This window comes from Taudactylus pleione, unplaced genomic scaffold (assembly GCF_031769625.1).
Source record: "Taudactylus pleione unplaced genomic scaffold, aTauple2 ptg000184l, whole genome shotgun sequence".
NCBI classification, from domain to species: domain Eukaryota; kingdom Metazoa; phylum Chordata; class Amphibia; order Anura; family Myobatrachidae; genus Taudactylus; species Taudactylus pleione.
In genome coordinates, this window is record NW_028284586.1 from 1565678 (window position 1) to 1584427 (window position 18750).

The following is an 18750-nucleotide window of genomic DNA, read 5'->3' on the forward strand; positions in this document are numbered from 1 at the left end:
TGAATACTACTTAACTTTCATAGTACATCACCTGTATCTTTCAAATAGGATTGTGTTTTGGATACCAATGGTTGTAAAAATGATTCAATGACTGCAGACAAATTTGAAGTGATACTGTTAGTTCCAGTTATTATGGGCCTCCCTGGTGGTTTTCCTATATTTCTGTGGATTTTTGGCAGTATATATATCGTAGGAATTGAAGGATCTTGGATGTTTATAAAATCCATCTCATGTTTAGTGATAACACCTATTTCCCAAAAAATTTTTTATGAATTCTGCAAGATTTTTGATAATCTTAGTGGTGGGGTCACCTTTCAATTTTGTATAGGTTAGATTGTCTTCCAATTGTCTATTAATCTCATTTATGTAATATTCTCTCTTCATAATAACAACACTACCACCCTTATCCACTGGTTTTAAAATGATATCATCATCTTTTTGTAAAGAATTGATAGCCTCAAACTTTTTTTTAGTGAAGTTCTTCTGTTTTGTTTTTGGAATATTTTTTAATCCTTTGGTTACAAGGGAGTTAAAACAATTAATTTTTTCTCCCTTGATGTGTTTCGGATAAAAATGGACCTTGGTTTGAACTTATGTTTAGTGGTGCTAGCATATTGAATATCCATATCATTAGGTTCTTTGCTAAGGAAGAAATTTTTTATGATTAATTTCCTTATAAATTTTTGCAGGTCAACATATATATCAAAGATGTTTATTTGAGCTGTAGGGGAAAATTTAAGGCCCTTCTCTAGAACCTTTTGTTCTTCTTTAGTTAAAATGTGATTGCTGAGATTAAAAACTCTGCCCACTTCTTGAGCTGGATCTTCTAAGGTTAGATTAGTTTCTATGGTAGTTTCTGGGGTGACAGTTTCTACTATCTGGTTTTTCTTCATTTTATTTTTATTTTTCTTTCCCCCCCTTAATAATAATAGAGGAGGACAAGGAGAAAAGGAGCATTGGTCACCGAGCTTAACACTGTTCTCTGAGATAAATACCAAGTTATACTGAAAAGATTGGAAGGAACCTAAAAACAGCATCTCCTTGTTCCCTGCTATGAGAGAACAGGAAGCATCTGACCCGATACATCATGAGGTGGAACACAACCGGAAGTTGATCGGTGGAATGCAGAGGTCACTTCTGGTCACGAACGTTCCATTGGCAAAGCAGCATCCAGGAAATGAGGCATATGGAAACTAATGAAGATGGGTATTTAAACCCCAACTAATAGGAGGTAAGGCATCTACTCCTGAAGGATTATTCCGAAACGCATTGTGTGGATGACTCCTATTGCCTGGACTGATATGGACACACCATCACTCCTAGTCGGGCTCCTTTCATTCACTTGCTGCAGTGGTGCTTTAAGCCTGGGAACCACAGCCAAGGAAGCTTGCCCACCGCAACCACCACAAAGGGTGAGGACATTGTTTCTATCATTGCTCCACCAGAGTGAGGACTTTGTTTTCTTTATTGTCCATCAGGAAGTGTATGGACAATGACATCCAGGATTATTTGCTATATTTTATTCTGTTTTTTAATGTATCTCTGATTCAATAAATGTATGTTTTTCTTTTTGCTTATCATAGCCATCAGTACATTTATTCATATAAGAGTGAATCCATAGTCCTAACCCAGCACTAGATACACACACCCATCTTTGTTTCAATGAGATATACACTGCAAATACTAATTTTCACCTGCTATGAAATCCATACATTGGAATTGTGTATTGCTATTTTGAATATGCACTTTATATTTATACTATGCTTAAATTTGCTTCCCAATTAGCAGTAGTGCTGTTTGTTTTAGGTTGGATAGTTTTTTTAAGAACTATGTGTGTGTTCATTCTGCCTCCAGGGGTACAGTATTAAGTGCTGGTTGTGACTAGAGATGAGTGGGTCTGGTTACCTGAGAACTGGACCCACCCAAGTTTCTAGTTCCGAGGTGAGAATAAAAGTCCAGTCAGGTTTTCCCACCTTACTCAGATCTCAAAGCAAGGCAAAACGTCATCATCCCACTGTCGGATTCTCATGGGTTTTGGATTGTATAAAAGTCCCTCCCCATGGTGATTGGCTGAGTCCTGGGCTGTCAGGGCTGTGCTTCATCCAAGAGGGGCTGCTGTGTCCATCCAGGGGGTGCTATGTCCATCAAGAGCAGGGGCTTCTGTGTTCATGGAATAAAATGGTTAATATATCCTACACAGGAAAAGGGGAAATCATTGAAAATGGTATGAAAGTATGTATATAAGAAAACCAACTTATAAAGAAGGCAATTATACAAGCAAAATGTAGTGCTCTAAGATTGGTACAGTTGGTGGTGCTTAACTGGGTCAAACAACAGTATATCCAAATTGTTTGAAGCAGTGCCCCCACAAAGGATCCTTCCTTTTCTAGTGCTGTTGTCATCTCCTTCTGGTAACAATGCTATATAGAGTATTTGAGCTTCTATGTTTATCCAGGGTCTGCTGTGTCCATCCAGAAGTTCCTGTGGCCATCAAGAGCAGGGGCTTCTGTGTCCATCCAGGGGCAGTGGCTGCTGTGTCCATCCAGGGGCTGCTGTGTCCATCTAGGGCAATAATAATAAATATTGTGACGCTGTAAGTGGAAGACGCAGTGTATTCGTAAAAAATATTGTCACACTGTAAGTGGAATAAGCAGTGGTTTCTGTATCCATCCAGGGTCTGCTATGTCTATCCAGAGGCTGCTGTGTCCATCCAGGAGCAGGAGCTGCTGTGTCCATCCAGGGGAAGCTGTATCAATCCATGGGTTGTTGTGTCCATCCAGGGGCTGCTGTGTCCATCCAGGGGCAGGAGCTGCTTTGTCCATCCAGGGGCAGGAGCTGCTGTGTCCATCCATGGGATGTTGTATCCATCTAGAGCAGGGGCTGCTATGTCCATCCAGGAGCAGGAGCTGCTGTATCCATCCAGGGGAAGCTGTGTCCATCCATGGGTTGCTGTGTCCATCTAGGGCAGGGGCTGCTATGTCCATCCATGGGCTGCTGTGTCCATCCAGGGCAGGGGCTGCTGTGTCCATACAGAGGTTTCTGTGTCCATCCATGGGTTTCTGTGTCCATCCAATGGTGCCAATGTATAAAAAGTAATAATAATATAATTACTAAAATATATATTTTTTGTGCAGTACCCCAGTGTCCTATATTATTATTTTTTTACTGTGATGCTGCCTGTCAGACCTCAGTGTGATATTCATACACGTATTGTTTGTGACACTATAAGTGCTAGCGCAGTGTATAATAAATATTGTGACCCTGTAAGTGGAAAATGCAGTGTATTCGTAAATATTGTTAATTCTAACAAATCCATATTGTATGTACACAAAAAGAACAGGAATTGTTAAACATATAAACAGAACACACTAAATCACACTGGACTTTACAGAGGGAGGTGTGTGTGTGGGATAAGTGTGACAGACTTGAAAATAAGTGTATGGTGAAGGGTAAGGGTAGGGAAAATGGGGATAGGCTAGGATTAAGTCCTTTTTCTTTCTGATGGAAGCAGGGAAAAAAAACAAGAAAAAATGATGAATAGGCTTAATATAGTGTGTGCTCCTCTGGTTCAATAAAGTCCAGTGTTTGTGTTAATCCCTGATGCAGTAGTCCCGTGCTGGGGCATATTAGTTAGCACGGTGTTTGCTGTATGTGCAGGGGTTGCTAGTACTGGGATTCGGCTGTGGACCTCACGGCACTTACTCTCTCCACGTCAGGTGGGTTGTTGATGTTCCTGTGCCTGAGTCTCCTTCTGCTGCCGAATCATCCTGCGGTTGTGTCTACTCCCCAATGGGGAACAAGTATGACAGCAGAAACCTAGTTGCACAGCGGATTAATGAAGCCATAACAGCTATGCTGGTATTAGATGTGCATCCAGTATCCACCATTAATACAGGGGTTTTAAACAGTTAATTGAGGTCCTGTGTCCCCACTACCATGTCCCTTCTAGATTTCACTTCTCTATAATAGAAATTCCCAGTATGTACAAGAACATTAAAAAAAACCTTATTAATGTCCTCCAAAATGCCGTTGTGCCCACTGTTCACTTAACCACAAATATCTGGACAAGTGGGACAGGGCAAACTAAAGATTACATGACTGACAGCCCACTAGGTAGGTGCCTCCAAAAGTGCAAACAGCAGCATCTAACAAATGCCAGCTCATTCAGAGGCTGGCTACTCTGTGTTTCACCGGTTTCACTAAGAGGCATACTGCTGAGAACCTCTTAGAAAAACTCAGGGAATCATTGCAAAATGGCTTACCTGACTTGGACTCTCTTCGGGATTTGTGATTTCTGACAATGCCACCAATATTGTGCGAGCATTACATGTGGGCAATTTCAAGCACTTCCCATGATTTGCTCGCACAATTAATTTGGTTGTGCAACATTTTTTAAAAAATGATAGGGACATGGAGGAGATGCTCTTGGTGGCCCTAAAGATTTCATTCAGCAACTGCATGTCATTTATCACAGCACCAGCAAGTACTGTTGATTTTTCCCTGCCATAATCTGAGGCAAGAGGTAGTAACTAGGTGGAATTCTACCCTCTATATGCTTCAGCAGATGGAGGAGCAGCAAAAGGCCATCCAAGACTACACAACAGCCTATGAGCAAAGAAAAGGAGTGGGAATGCACCGTAGTCAAGTGCAGTGGAGAATAATTTCTGTGTTGTGAAAGGTTCTCAAACCCTTTGAACTTGCCACATGTGCAGTTAGTTTGACACTGCCAGTTTGAGTCAGATCATTCCACTAATCAGACTTTTGCAAAAGCAGCTGGATAAACTGAAGGAGGAGCTGAACTGCTATGTATGTCGGACTTGTAGATCAAGCCCTGCATTCAGTATGCCAGGATCCAAGGGTTATCAGTCTCTTGAAATCAGATCACTATATTTTGGCGACCATACTTGATCCTAGGTTTAAGTCATACCTCGTGTCTTTCTTTCCGATGGACATAAATCTGAAAAGATGCAAAGAGCTGTTGGTGAAAAAATTGTCAGCCAAAGCGACACGTGACACAGCAGCATCTCCTCCTTCAGTTCCTGTGGCTGCCAGGAAAAAATAAAATTTTCCTGAGACCCACTGCTGGTGGTGATGCAGATCAGTCAACAAAACCTAAAGACATCTGGTTGGGTCTGAAAGAACTGCCTACAATTAGTGACATGTCTACCATGACTTTGCCTGATATGGTCACCATTCAAAGATTGGTGGTTGATTATTTTAGGAATAGCATCTAAATAGGCATGTCAGACAGTCTGTTTCACTACTGGCAGAAAAAAGAGACAATTTGGAGTCCCTTACACAAACTGACTCTGCTTTACTTAAGTTGCCCACCTTCCAGTGTGTATTCTGATATAGTTTTCAGTGCAGGCGGGAACCTTGTCAGTGATTGGCATAAGAGGTTACTTCCACCAAAAAGTGGAAAAGATTATGTTCATCAAAATCAATTACAAATTCCATGAATAAGACCTTTACCAGCAATTAAGTAAAAAAAATATAGATGCGCCTGTAATGGTGAATTCCAGTGGGGACAAATTAATATTGTGTGAAGAGGAGGATGTACACACTGATGGGGATGATGATGACGATGACTACATCAGATCTTACCTATGTTCTAAAGCCAGTTTGTGTATGGGATCATTGCCACCAATGTCCACTGCGCATTGGCAGGTTGTTTTGTGTGGGGGCCCAAACAAATAATTTCAGCCACAAGTGGCAGTCCTTGTCACTGAAGTGATTGGTTTGTTAAACTGTGAATGTCTTGTTTCATATATACATTATAAGGGTGGATTGGAGACCTTTTTAATTTTATGGTTTATGAATGTCCAGAAATTGTAATGATGACAGACAGCATCTCCTGCATGCCCCTTTCATTTTTTAATGAAAATTCTGAACCACCAAATTGATGGTGTGGGCAAATATGAGCAGCAGCATAGAGCATCTTCCTGCCAGGATGTGTGCAATAAAGTGCAAATATGTTTAATTCAAAATTATTTGTGTATATTGGTCACATACCAGTATATTTACATGGTACATACAGTGCATAAAGCAGGCTGAGGTAACCTGAAGCAAGCCACCTGTTGTTGACAAATACCTTCCAATAGGCCCAGCAAACATCACAGATGCTGGGAGTTAATTCAGCCAGAGAACTACAGGCTGCTGTAAACAGCAAGTCTTGATCCCATTATCCCTAGCAACCTCCCTGAGTACAAACTAGTAAATGTCTGTTTACAGTATGTTCTAGCAGCACCTCCACAAGCAAGGCCACCTCATTCATTTTATTAGATGTATAAAAAAAAGTTAAAAAACCTCCTCCAGATCAAAGATGTCTTTTAGGAACTGAAGAACTTTATCCTAGATTGATCTTCCCTCATATTTTTTTTAAGACTCAAAACATTAAATTAAATAATTTAAAAAACGAATCAATCCTTCCGTCCTTTCCCTGTCTTCAGTCCATAAACATATTCCAACTCTGTCAGGTCTGCCACTACAATACCACTCTGAGCCATGTTCAATGCTGAATTGCCACATGTTAGTGCCGCCCACTGCTGTTGACTAGTTTAGTCAGTCAGCTAGCTGAATGAAACCTTTTGGCCCTAAACTATATGAAAAAAATCAATATTGTGAGGTGGTCAAAATTGAAATGACTGGAAATAAATGTTATTGAGGTTAATAATACTGTAGGAACAAAACAGGCCCATATGATGTGATTTTAGCGGTTTTTATGATTTTTTTTTAGAAAAAAATACAGATCCAAAAATAAAAACAATACACACAAGGGGCAGTTTTGGGAAAAAAAATCCAGATCCAAAACATGAGGAGATACAGATCCAAAACCAATACAAAAACCAAATCACGGGGATTGGCGTACATCTCTAGTTGTGACATGATCTGGGTCTATTATATGATCCAGGTTATTGGTCCCCGGTGGTGGTTAAGTGCATGCTCTATGTCCAGTGCAGGGAACATTATACTTTGTGCTTGTTCCCAGGGAAGCTATTATGCAAGACTGGAAGTGACGTGGCTAGAGCGCAGACCGCGGGACTTCTGGAAACAGTGGAATGCATGCCGGAAGCCTTAATCTGTGGGTCTTAGATAAGAGATACCCTGGTGATTAACAGGGGCTGTATTTAATTAGTGGCGTTGAATAGGATTTGACAATTGGGTGACAATTAGCTTGCAATTTATTTAGTTGTATATCCAATTTATTCAGCGGTGTCTTCTTCAGTGAGCGCCACTTCCAGTCCTGGGGGGACACAAGGGGGAGAGGCCACTAGTTGGATTAATTGACTGAAGTATATATGGAGGCTCTGGGGGTTTGTGTTTGTATGTCTTTTGCACACTGGTGGTGTTCTGATGAAGGCTGTGTTGATGCAGGCAAAATGTTGACTTGGAACCTTGAAAATATGAAGTGACCAATAAAGTATGTTGTATCATTGAAACTTTAAAAAGAGAAGTCCTGGTGAGTGCATTCTGCTTATTGCAACTGTGGTTATTAAAATGGTACCCACTGTGGACCAAGAATTGCCACCCTAGGCATTAGACTGTTTGTTTATAGTGTGTGCTGGTGACCTGCAAATATTATATATATACAAGAAATAGAAATGTAAAAAACGTGCACATAATCATTAGTAGAAAAATGGGTGAAATAATATGTCTACTGATCAGAATAACAGCAAATTGTGGTATGTAACTGTTGGACTAGATCACAGGTTCTTAAACACACTCCTCAGGGCCTCAAACGGTGAATATTTTCCAGGTCTCCTCACAGAATCACAAATTAATTAGCTCTATCTGTGGAACTTTTTAAAATGTGTCAGTGAGTAATGAATACACCTGTGCACCAGCTGGGTGACCTGCAAAACGTAAACTGTGTGGGGTCCTGAGGACCAAGTTTGAGAACCAATGCACTAAATGGTTAAGTAAATTATAACACTTCAAGCAGCATGGATGTGATGTATAAAGCATATCCTAGAAACCTCTGAAGCAGCATGTATACAACAAAAAGAGGACATAATTACTGTATAAAGATACTGTACTTGGTAGCTCTAACATAGTATTGTGCTTTAATTTATGAGCAGATAAAAATGTATCAGCGTGCAGAGAGTGTTTTGATTAAAATGTGGTTGACACAATATATCAATGAAGGCGATAACTCTCATTAGCTTTAATGAATACAAATGTGGAATCATACCTCACAAATTGGGTATGGAAGCCTGTAAGAAAGCCATTTTGGAAAATGCAGCATTTTGTGGTCCACAAACAAAATTTCTACTGCTCCTGGTTGATGTAATTTTGCACAAAAATTGCTTTATGTTTAACAATGGATTTTACTTACAAAAATCTGAGATGGTGATGGGGTTGAATATAGCCCCCTCATATGCTGTACAAATATCTTTATGACTGCATGTGATGTTGATCACATTACAAGTAATAACCAATTTGTACCTGACGATCTTGTTTTCTTTAGGTCTGGTGATAAGTACAGTAAGTTGGAAGGCTCAAATGCTATCCAAAGGGTAAGTCTATTAAAATATGAATCAATACTTTTAAAGACCACAAAACTTGACATAACAGAATTGAATAAATTGAACCTACAGTACGTAGCACTTTTACAGTGGTTTCAAAGTTCTTAAAAGAAACAGTGCTCCACCACTGGCATATTATTTCTACAGCTCCTGCTCTTTCTAGAGTTATTAAAGACAATCCCCACATTGCGTACAGACAAGTTCTAATCTAAGAGACCTAATGATTAAAACTGACTGTCCTAATCAAACCAAACGTAGTCTACTGCTATATGAGCGGCATGATATGCCCTTTCTTGTTGACAGGATCATTGTTCAGGAATGTCTTAACAACAAGGAATACAAACCTAAATATAGACTTACCTGTAACAATAAATTTGTGGTCTATGTTCTAATCTATGTGAGGAAAGACTTCAAGGACGCTTTAAGGAGTGGCTTGCACAACAGAGTTTTTCCATTAAAGGGAAATAAGAGGGTGAGCTACCGACAAGAGTTGGTATTCTAACCCCTGTCAGGATGCCGGTGTCGGGATTCTGACTGCTAGGATTCTGAGCACCGGCATCCTGTACCCATCCTACATTTACATGTGGCCAAATATTTTTCAGAAGTCAAATAATCATTGCATCATCTAATTATTGATCATATCCCACTCCGCATCGTATGTTCCTATAGAAGTAACTCAGATGGAGCCATAGACTTAATTCTTTGGTGCCAAGGGGTCGGAATGAAGACTTCAAATTGAATTGTTTTTCCTGATATTGTTGCTTTCTCTTATAATATGGGAATGTTCTGTGATATAGTTATCTTTGCAAGTATTTCTGTGTATTTATTATTTGGGTTTTTTTTTTAGTTCTTTTATTATTGTCTTTCTTTACATAGTTTTGCTACATCTATGAGGGTTGTAGCTTGGATATATTTGTCTTGTTGCAAATAGATCCATCAATCAACTAAATCACGGTATCACTTAGATCTCTTATACTGATGAATGGATTGGGTCTATCTGCATCCTGGGAACAGAGGCCCTGATTCAGACCCACTCGCGAGCGGCTGTCCGCTCCCAAGTGGGTCGATGTTCTGCGCTGAGCATGTGCACGACGGAGGGAGCTCCGTCGTGCGCATGCGCCAGAAGCGATGAGCGAAGGAAAGTCCTTCGCTTGTTGTGTCTGATCAAAGGGGGCGTGCTGTCGATGTTGATTGACAGCACGCCCCCTTTGGTGGGTGTGCCGGGGGCGTGCCTCCCTGACGGGGGCGTTCCCACGGGAATGCCTACCGTCAGAAGCCGGCCCATTGACATCACTAGTGATGTCAGTGGGAGTGATTTTGGCTCTGATAGAGCCAAAATCACTCCGGGCCTTGCGGTTGAAAACCTCAACCGCAGGCTCCGGCTCGCAGTTTCGATGGTCGCGATGGTCACGACCACATCGCGGCCATCAAACTGCATGCTCGTATAGGCTGTGGGTGGTGACCCACAGCTATACGAGCGTCCAGGAGGACGCTCCATTTTTATGGAGGGCGGCCCTCATTAAGAGCATGCGCTCTGCTCAGAGCGTACGGCTCTGAATGAGGGCCAGAATCTTCTCCATGCCAGAATTCCCTCCAAAACTGGGACATAGGTGCCGCCATGTTGGAGTCAGTCACCTGTTTGCTTCCAACCAGTCAGAATACAGGATCTACTAAGGTGATTTCAGCAAACACTCACTATTTAAGGACTTCCTGGTGCACTGATTAGTTGCCAGTGCAATGTTGTATCTCGCCAGATGCCATCCTGGTTTCCCGCAGTCTGCAGTGTTCCTAATGTGTTCAGCTTAGTCCTGCAGTCAGCTCCCTGTTTTTTTCCTATCCAGCTATCGGGTTCCATCCTAGTCAAGTGCCGGGCCTTTTGTCGATCCAGGTATCCAGTTCCATCCGGGTCCAGTGCCCAGCTCACTGCCAATCCAGCTATCTGATTCCATTCCGTTCCAGTGCCTGGCTCATCACTATCCAGCTATCCAGTTCCATTCTGGTCCAGTCGGTTCAGGGATCTGGCCCAGTCCTGCCATGTACTCAGTAAATGTTACCCTGTTATATAGTGCAATCCAGTTCAGTGCCTTGCCAGTCTCATTTTAATCACTACCCTGCAAGCATTATCACCTCACCTAATGGACTATCTTGTTGCTGTCTGTTGTTCCCAGCCTCTTCATACATATGCAAACTTTATGTAGCCACCTTGTTTCCTGCACACAGCGACTAGTTCTGCTCCTGACACTTCAAGTTCAAACAGACCCATTAGCGTGACTCTTGCTATATCTAGGTGCAGAATCCAGTGCCATGTTGCCCCTGAAGAAAATCACTCCTGTGACTGAAACCGACATCGGGCACAACAGCATGAAACTTCTTTGAAGTAAAACTTCTTCTTTGTTTCAACTTAACAGTGTGTTTGGCTCCTATTTATTTAAATTACTGGAATTGAAGATTGTATATACAGAGTAGAAAACTGTGCATTGACATGTAACAGCATAGTGTGAGAGATAGGTTGCATCATTCTCACATCCTCTCTGGGGATAAGACTGTGGGTGATCAGCAGGAAATTATGTGGGGGAAAAATCTTTTTTTCAGTGGGCAAAAGAGGTGCTTGGTAACTGGAACACCCATCTATCCCATCTTTTGCCTGTTTCATTCCCTTCATAGCCTTTGTTCTCCTCTTTGCTCCACTCCTGTGCCTCATCTTGCCCACCGCCCCTTTACCAGGCTGTGCCCTTGCTGTGCAATCTAGTGTCACCCCCCCTGCTCCGCTATGCCCCATCTACGCCAATACACCCCCACACCACTTCATTGAGTCGGCCAGGTCGCTCACTTCATTGGATCCATCCTCATCCAGGCACGGCTTGCGTCCCACGAGTAGCCATGATGCCATGCCTGTGGTCTCCATGAGCATGTGTGTCAGGGTCTCTGGTGTTGGCGCTTCATCCCATGCTCTATCTTCCCTCACTGCCAGGCTGGGGGCTCCACAAGTGGCTCGGGTGCCCCCCACCAGTTTGTTTCTCAGCCCTAGCCCCCACAGCCTCGCACACATCTCCAATTCTAGGCCACACCCACCAGGCCTCGGTAGCCATTTTAAGTGTCAGACAGCCCTCTCTGCGTTAGGAACAGGGGCACAATTTGCTTAGGGGGATTCTGTTATTCAGCCCCAGGAGCTCACAGCTGTCACAAGCTAGTCCTGGCCCCCACACCATTCTGCCCCTTCCTCACCTGCAATTGCCCAATTTGCTACTGCATACCCCGGCAAATGTGCATGCACAGGTGCTGCAAAGCCCCCCCCCCCCACCCTTTGAGGCACACCGCCTAGTTCCCACCAGCAGAATATGCACCTTTCTATAGTGCCCCATTATGGTGCCGCCCCCACCCTTTTACAGCAAGCGTCACTTCAATACGTTGTTCCGGAGCATAGTTTTCTGGTGCAATAATTTGGGGGTGGTGCACGCCATCAATAATCAGAGGGTGGAATCAGCTCCGGCCTTGCGTTTATTAAGGCATTTAACCCTTTTATGTTTGCCCCAGAACATTGAATTCTGGGCTTGCCACATTCTGGGTGTGGAAAGCAATATTGCTGATGCCTTGTTGCGGTTTCAGTGCGATAGATTTAGGGCTCTGGCACCATTCGCTAGTGCATTTAGATTATCCTGTCCTATGCATGTCTGGCAGATTGTCAAGCCGGCATCGAAGGACTTGCATTTATGTCGTTGACCCCAAGTACGCTGAAGACTTATTTGGCAGCTTGGAAAGATTGACAAGGCTTCCTAACCTCTGAGAGAGAGGGAGGTAAGCCGATTATGACTGCATGTTACAATTTGTTTTGGATTGGCACAAACAGGGACGCTCTAGAGCGGCCATGTCGGCTGCTCTGTCCAGCATTGCTTATTTCTTAAAGTTACATGGTGAGACGGACCCCACAAAATCCTTTTTGTTAACTAAAGTGATGAGGGGTTGGGTGAAGGAGCGTATTGTTTCAGGTGATATGAGACGACCTTTCGATCCTGCTCTTTTACGAGATCTTATATTAGCAGTTTCAGGGGTCGCAGCAGGCGAGTACGAAGCAACTCTTTTTAGTTTGTCATTCTCATTAGCTTATTTCAGTGCATTTAGAATTAGAGAATTGGTAGTGATTAACTAAGATCTCTACATCGTCAGGTTTGCTTTTCAGTACGTGGTAGTTAAAAAGTACCTTATATTATGCCGTATTCAAAAATCTAAAGCCAATCAGGACTCCATCCTCAATCCGGTTAGTTTGGCTGATCGCTTTAACAGCGTGCGTCCCTCTGGTGGCGCTCAATGGCTCGTCCATGCTGTCCTGACTCCACTGTCTAAATTTAAGTTTGCAAAGGTTTTTCAAAATTGATTGATTGCGCTGGACTTGCCTTTAGATCAGTTTGGAATGCACTCATTTAGAATTTGGGCAGCGAAGTGCACGGCAGCTGCAGGTGCTTCCGTCGACTCTTTAAAATAATTAGGTCGATGGAAATCTTAAGCATATAAAACTTATTTGCGGGGGGATAATCTGCATGATTAACTGCGCTCCTGGCGAGTTTGTTGGGGAACCCAGGGGCCTTCTGCCTAATGCCACTTTGGAGTTTGAGGGGCTTTTCCATTTTATCCTCACTGGGGTTTTCTATTTTTCACCTTCATATGGGTCACCCAACTATTGTGTTCCTTCCCTTGGCTAGGTAGTTTTCTATTTTTACCAATTCTGACATGATTAACCTTGATGCAGGTACTCCCTGGATGACTAATTGTTGGGTTTGGTTCATAGGTCACTCATACATTTACTGAGCTAGCAAGCATCCATTAGCTTTTCAGGCCCGTAACTTGTTAGGTGCTGGCAAGGTGCAGTGGTTTGGATTTAGGGGTATGCGCTGGTCTGGCCTTTTAAATGCATTGTGGTCAGTGGAGGCTAGATTTGGGACCCCAGATTGGTTGGTGGTTCATTTGGGAGGTAATGACCTAGGTACCTGTAAAGACATTGAACTCATACATGTGATTAGGTGGGATTGGCAGACAATCATAGATAGATGGCCAAGTGTAGGTTTGGTGTGGTCAGAAATAGTGCCAAGGTGATTTTGGAGAGGGTCTCAAGGGGGTGCAGCATTGGATAGGGTACATAGAAAGGTCAAAGCAGCAGTTTCCAGGTTAATCACTAAAATGGGAGGGCGCGTGGTCAGGCATCCACGCTTAAGATATGAGGGAGAGTTTTTATCGCCAGATGGGGTATACCTCACTGGCATTGGCCTGGAATGTTTAATTAAGGACCTTTATATCTTCCTTAAAGTTTGAGAATTTATCTAGATGGGTGGTGATACTGTATCGGGCTGTGGCCCTGGAGCACTGCTTTTTACTGCCACCGATCTTTCAATTATTTCTAATTTGATAAATAAATTTACGGCTGTGTCCTCTTTAAATTCCAAATATGCCTCTGAGTGTTTATTTTTAGTTATTTGTTAAGTACGTAGCAATACGTATTTTTAAAATAATGGGTGACTTATGACAAACAAACACACTGACAATGACAATGCCTGAAGTTACCCTTCCAACAGGCTATTATTCTAGCTACTTCTTAAAAAACTATTTGCACTCCTACCTACTACTCCTAGTCCTAATGGCACCCTGATGACGTGCTAATGGTATTTTGTTTCAATGCAGTGCTCCAGCCCCAGTCCCACACCCTATCCCTCTGTTCTCCTGTGTGAAATAGCGCATGATCATGAGGGAGGGACTTTTATATGCAATCCAAAACATGTGAGAAATGTGTATGTAGGCAGCGCTAAGTTTGAGGAGCATCTCTTATGGATTTTGATAAATGTAAGTATAACAAAGAGCGCTTGTATAATGAGTAAAACGTACAACTATGGATCTGAGAAAATAAAAGATAAAATGATAAAATAGAGTAAAAGTAATAAAAAGTAAAATTAAGATAAAAAGTAAAGAATAAAGATAATAAAAATAAAATAATATGATCTCCAGGCAATGCTGTGAAGAAAAAAAAAATTAAAGATTGTGGTATTAACCACTATGTGTTTATATCTTTTTTGAGGGTATTTGTGTGGAGTTGGGCTGTGGGGTTTGTAGATGTTGTGGGCTTTGAGGCGGTGTCACTTGCTCGATGTTTTGGAGACACTGGCAGGTTCTAACTAGCTGACCCTATTCCTACCTTTTCCTCCTGGCAGCGATCACCTCTTCCTCCTCACAGCAATGCGGCAATGCCCCGGGTCTCTATCAGCATCTTACATCCACCGGAAGTGGTCACGATCTCTCTTCCGGTTTGGCATCTTTCAGCTATCCCACCAACCAACGCATTTGGCCTCAATGCCACAATGCCCACGCAGCTTTGCACAGGGATGCCCACTTTACCTTACACACATCTGTAATACTAAGCAGAAAAGCTAAACCATTGGTACAATCGAGTACCATTGCAGCCTCACACACAGTTGCACTAGCCCTGACCTTACTTAGAAATTGTTAACAGCCATGCACACTATGAACCCTCAGGCTGTGTAGGCTATCTCAGCGGATCATTTATGCATGCCCCTGAAATGGCATGCAAATTTACTGGCACGCCTGCGTTCGGCCGACCACCCCCCCATCACCACCCACAAATGGCACTTGCTGTCAATCACTCTGCGACGGGTCTGGAAAGCCTCTGCCATCGCAGTCCCGATCACAGTGGCATGTACTGAGATGCATACGCATGCATAGAACGCTACAATCGGCCGATTGCGTGCGTATTAGCAACTGCGATCCAAGCTACATCAGGCCCTTAGTTCAAAAGAAGCATATTTCTCACAGAGCTTTAAATGGCTCTATGGTAAAGTATATGCTGCAAAGTTATTATCCACAGTTACAGTATAATAACATATTCCAATTCAGCAATACATCCATGTTCAACTCTGTTATTTATAATAATGTACCTGGTGCTGCCAGCGTACTATAAATATATGCAGAGACACAGTCACGAGAGTGCCCTAGTAATTACTGTATCATACTGTACATCCGAAACACATTACAAGCATAGTGTCTGGATAAGTACAGTAACAGTCTCTGTGCCACCGGGATATGTTAGACACAGGATGAATTACAGTCACAGTGCTACTGTCATGTATTATACATTCAATACCACCGGGAAATAAAGTATTATTGGCACTGCAGCGCCAGAGTGTATTCCATACACAGCTCTACTGGAACATGCTACCAGTGCAGTATAAATGAAACATGTCCCAAACGGTATGCAGCTGGGATGCTGACGGTCTAAATGCCGACCGTCGGCATCCCGACTGTCTAATCCCGGCAAGTGTCTAATGACAGGCGTCGAAATCCCGACGCCTGTCATTAGACCTACACTGGGAGCCCGACACCCGGCTTACCGATCAAAGGTAAGCCGGGCACCAACTGCTGCGGGGGGGAGGGTTAGGTTAGGGGGCTCCTGGGGGGACTTGGGGTTAGGCTAGGGGAAGGTGGGGTTAGGTTTAGGCACTTAGAGGGGGGTTAGGTTTAGGCACTTAGAGGGGGGTTAGGGTTAGGCACTTAGAGGGGGGTTAGGCACCCCTAAGGGAGGGTCAGGGGGGAGGTTAAGTTAGTAAATAGAAAAATACTTACGTGTCGGGATCTTCACTGCCGGTCCTCCGCTGTCGGGATTTGACATGCGGCCGGTGATAAATTATACTGATTCCGTCCCAAACACAGCACTGCCAGGACAAGTGTGCAATCATGAGTTCAAGGCTTCCTTATTTGGCCACTGCGCTGCACTACCTACCAATTACAGATTGTGCAGTGCTGATGAAAAGATAACACAATCGTTACATAAGATTTACATTACAAAACATAAGAACACATTGTTTACAGTACCTCTTAATGATGTTGTGAAAAATGAGCATTATATGTTTGTTGACTGTAGCAAAAACAGGTTAGCTTTTGTCAACATACAATAAATCAATAAAATAATTTAAAAAAAGCATTAAAAGGGAATAAAAGCAATAAAACTAGCTGAAGATTAGCGATTATGTTATAGTTCTTATCCAATATCCTCTGCGCCTATAAGAAGCCGGGTGAGTGTAGGAGTAGAACATTTATGGCTGGAAAGCCTCCTTACCCTAAACTTGCCCTGAAACAGTGGAAGAAAAGGACTCTCTTTGTTTGGGGGCACTTGTATATATTATCTTATTAAAACTTAACTTTTGATAAACTTGTTAAGATGTATGGATATTTATACTAGGGGTGAGCGGGTTCGGATTTCTGAAATCCGAACCCCCCCGGGCCCCCCCGATCCGAGGCCGATCCGAGTCAGGTTCGACTTTTCCCACGTAACTCAGATCTGAAATCGAGGCAAAACGTCATCATCCCGCCTTCCGGGTCTCGCGGATTGTGGATCCTATATAAGGTACCCCCGTCGGGGCCATTTTCTCACTCGGCTGTGGACAGTGAAGAGGGAGGGTGGGAGTTAGGGCTGGCTGGGCTGTGTAGTGTAGTGCAGTGTAGTGCAGTGCTGTGATGTGCTGCTGTTGTCCATAGGGGCTGTGTCCACTCCTCCAAAGTCCATAGGGGCTGGCTGGACTGTGTTGTGCAGTCAGTTGTCCATAGGGGCTGTGTCCACTCCAAAGTCCTGTACAGTGTCCCAGTCCTAAAGGGGTGCTGTAGTGTTGTCCAGGGGGTGCTCTGTCCATCAGGGGTGCTCCCCCCAAGTGCAAAAAAAATATATATTTTTTCTGTGTTTGTGAATTGTGTGCTCAGTAGCCGCACGTGCATCAACAAAGTAGTGCCAAGCGTGCGCCTGTGTCATAAGTAAACGGCCGGCTGGCTTGACCGCTAAAGGGTGCTGTAACCCTAAAAGTACACTCCAAACAAAATAAAAAAATATTTTCTGTGTTTGTGAATTGTGTGCACTTTGGTTGCACGTGCATCAACAAAGGAGCAGCGCCAAGCGTGCGCCTGTGTCCCATAAGTAAAGTGCCAGCTGGCTTGTCCGTTAAAGGGTGCTGTAAACCCCAAAGTACACTCCAAACAAAAAATATATATTTTCTGTGTTTGTGTGCGCCTTAGCAGCACGTATATATCAAATCAATATAACATAAATGGAGGACCAAACTTTCTCCGATAAAAATAAAATAGGGAAAGATCAAGAACCACTTCCTCCTAGTGCTGAAGCTGCTGCCACTAGTCATGACATAGATGATAACATGCCATCAACGTCGTCTGCCAAGGCCGATGCCCAATGTCATAGTAGAGGGCACATACAATCCCAAATGACAAAGTTCAGGAAAATGACCTTAAAAAAACATTTAAATCATCTGAAGAGAAACGTAAACTTGTCAATATGCCATTTATGACACGGAGTGGCAATGAACGGCTAAGGTCTTTCCCTATGACTAGTGTGTGTCATACTAGTATGACTAGTATGTTCATGACTAGTGGTTCAGCTTCACATGACGATGGAAGCCCTCCTCCCGCTAAAAAAATCAAATGAGTTAAGCTGGCAAAAGCACAGCAAAGAACTGTGCGTTCTAAGAAGATATCACAAATCCCCAAGGAGAGTCCAAGTGTGGTGGCGGTTGCGATGCCTGACCTTCCCAGCACTGGACAGGAAGACGTGGCTCTTTCCACCATTTGCACGCCCCCTGCAAGTGCTGAAAGGAGCACCCACAGTCCACTTACTGATATGCAAATTGAAGATGTCACTGTTGAAGGACAACAGGATGAGGATACTGGTGTAGCTAGCGCTGAAGAGGAAGTTGGCGAGGAGGATTCTGATGGTGATGTGGTTTATTTAAATCAGGCTCCGGGGGAGACAGTTGTTGTCCGTGGGATGAAAAAGCCCATCACGGTCATGCCTGGGCAGAAGACCAAACATTCCACCTCTTTGGTCTGGCAATATTTCTATCCAAATCCGGACAACAACTGTCTTGCCATATGTACCATATGTAAAGGTGAAATAAGTAGGGGTAGGGACGTTAACCATCTAGGAACATCCTCCCTTATACGGCACCTGCAGCGCGTTCATAAAAAGTTACTGTCAAGTTCAGAAACTTTGGCTAAGACCGTAAGCAGTCCAGGGACACCTAAATCCCGTTGTCCTGTTGTATCCAAGCACCTGCAAACCACACCGTCAACTCCCTCCTCGTCAATTTCCTCCTTAGTCAGGATCGGAAGTAGTGCTGCAGGCCATGTCTCTGGCATGACTGACTCTCCTATCCGGGTTTCCTCCGGA

General features: G+C 43.3%; 1 protein-coding gene across 7 annotated transcripts in view; it reads right to left on the reverse strand.

Moving 5' to 3' along the window:
- Positions 1 to 6704: 6704 nt before the first annotated feature.
- LOC148519685 (von Willebrand factor A domain-containing protein 7-like) overlaps positions 6705 to 18750 on the reverse strand; it is a 40495-nt gene continuing 28449 nt past the window's right edge. For 3 of the 7 annotated variants that reach the window (XM_088476143.1, XM_088476142.1, XM_088476136.1), the window contains 3 exons: positions 16146 to 16322; positions 14704 to 14922; positions 6705 to 7394 (listed from right to left, as the gene is read on the reverse strand). The gene's annotated coding sequence lies outside the window, so the exon portion shown is untranslated. The remainder of the gene's footprint in view (positions 7395 to 14703; positions 14923 to 16145; positions 16323 to 18750) is intronic. The other 4 variants (XM_088476137.1, XM_088476139.1, XM_088476140.1 and 1 more) reach the window with 4 other exon arrangements.